Raw genomic sequence first — 1,961 nt, 5'->3', positions numbered from 1 at the left:
GCGGCCGGGGCGCACCAGCGGGTTTTTAAGGGGGGGGGGGGCTGGGACGGGACCACGCCCGGCTGTCACTAAAGTTGCTTCTATTTTTCTACCACGGACCGGCCCCGGGCCCGAGGGCACACGGCAGCGCGCGCCCCCCGGGCAAGACTTGAATCTCTCCAGGCAGAGGGCACCGTCCTGGCAGCGTTCACCCCCCCCCGGCGCACCCCGGATGCCTTTCTCCCACGTGCGGATCGGACGGCCACTGCAGGGACTCCCTTGAACTTGAAGAAAGGCGCCTCCGAAAGCAAGCCGCGGTGTGACTGCCGTGTCAATTCTGATGCTAATAATGTGCAGATTATGACGAAAATTGCCAATCATGTTCTCTGATGGACCTCCTTTGAATGTGGAATTGGAAAAAAGTTCCCCGCGCAGAGACCTGCTGTCAAGTACTAACAACCCGCTAAGGGAAGTCATTAGAAGAGACAGATAAGAGACTCGGTACATAAAACATGGTTCGGGGTGCGCAGGATGTGTGTTATTTAATGTTCTCCCTGTTACCTGAAGTGATTCCGCACAAGAAAGCCACGTTCTTATCATCTCAATTGCCAATTTTCATTTTGGTAACTTGGACGCCCCGGGTAGACTTTTCTGTGTTAAGTTGATATTCCACCATGTGAAGAGCCTCATTAAATCAAACCCAGATATTTCCATAATGCTCCCTACAGAGCCACTTCACTCTTCACATAATGAGATTTTTCTGAAGAGTTGGAGCCCTCATCTAACTTGCTAGTGCTTGTTTAGGCCCTGCGTGTGTGTGTCTGTGTGTCTGTGCGTGTGAACGTATACACACACACACACACACACACACACGCACATATATATACACACACACACACGCACACATTCTCCCACAAATTTCTCGATGATATATATTTCAAATAAGTGTCCTGAAATACTTCTATTTTTAAGACACTGGATTTTTTTTTTCATATTCTAATAATGGACTTGCAGGAAAGGATTTCAAAGGCGATGCTGTTTTGTTCAGTGATCATAAATTGTAGATTTTTGTCAAGTGGGAAAGATTTCCTGGGGGAGGGTGGGGGCGGGGAGGGCAGGGGAGGAAATATCCCAAGACTCCTGGGGTGGATTCTTGACAAGACGTGCTCATTTAATGGTAGAGAACTTTAAGCTAACATAGGAAATACCTAAACAAGACATTTTTCATTTTGTAAAGAAAATAAATAGCAAGACTACTTATGTAAAGAAAAAGAAATGTTGATTATACCAGCGGTTCTTCACTGAGTTTACATTTAAATTTTTTATTAATATATAATTTAAGGCTAAATAAAATAGACCAAAACATGGCACTCTTTTACCAGCTTTATCTTTTCGATTGTTGGTATCATTTGTTTGGATCACACGTCTTGGATGTATATACGACAGTTTTGGCAATAATGTTTACATTTTTCCAAAATATAGATATATATATATGTCTATCAAATGGTCGATAAGGACGCTGGTTGGTAAAATTAACATAAATTCGTTTTATGTTAGGTCCGTTGGACCTGGTTATTATATGAAACTGTAAATAAAGTCTTTGTGCTTTAAATATTGCTGGCCGTATGAACTCACTGTAAAATATTTTACAAATGTGCAATAATTATAAAGCTTTGTATATTACGTTATTTATTGTGTTTGGTCATGTAAAATAAATGTTATTTAAATCAAAGAGAGCTTATTTGTTTAAGAGGCTGCAAAACATTGCGTGCTAGTGTTTGTTTTTCAATATGGCATCCAGGGTTATGAGAACTTCTTAAAACAACATATTTAAATGCCTTTTAATACACATATCAGATGGATTAATTCATACTAATCAGTATTTTTACTGCGACTGCTATGCATTACTCATGTTTATAGCAGATGTGTAATAAGTCCAAACATTGGTTTAACATTAATTGGCTGGCTAAACAGATGAGTGT

General features: G+C 41.1%; 1 protein-coding gene across 1 annotated transcript in view; it reads left to right on the top strand.

Annotated features, from left to right (window-relative positions):
- The window catches only part of EVX2 (even-skipped homeobox 2), a 53,594-nt gene that overhangs the window by 2,746 nt on the left and 48,887 nt on the right, over nt 1-1,961 (top strand). The gene's annotated exons all lie outside the window — the stretch shown is intronic.

The sequence above is a fragment of the Alligator sinensis genome, unplaced genomic scaffold (genome assembly GCF_000455745.1).
Source record: "Alligator sinensis unplaced genomic scaffold, ASM45574v1 scaffold321_1, whole genome shotgun sequence".
In the NCBI taxonomy this organism is placed as follows: Eukaryota; Metazoa; Chordata; order Crocodylia; family Alligatoridae; genus Alligator; species Alligator sinensis.
This window is presented reverse-complemented; position numbering and strand designations above follow the sequence as displayed.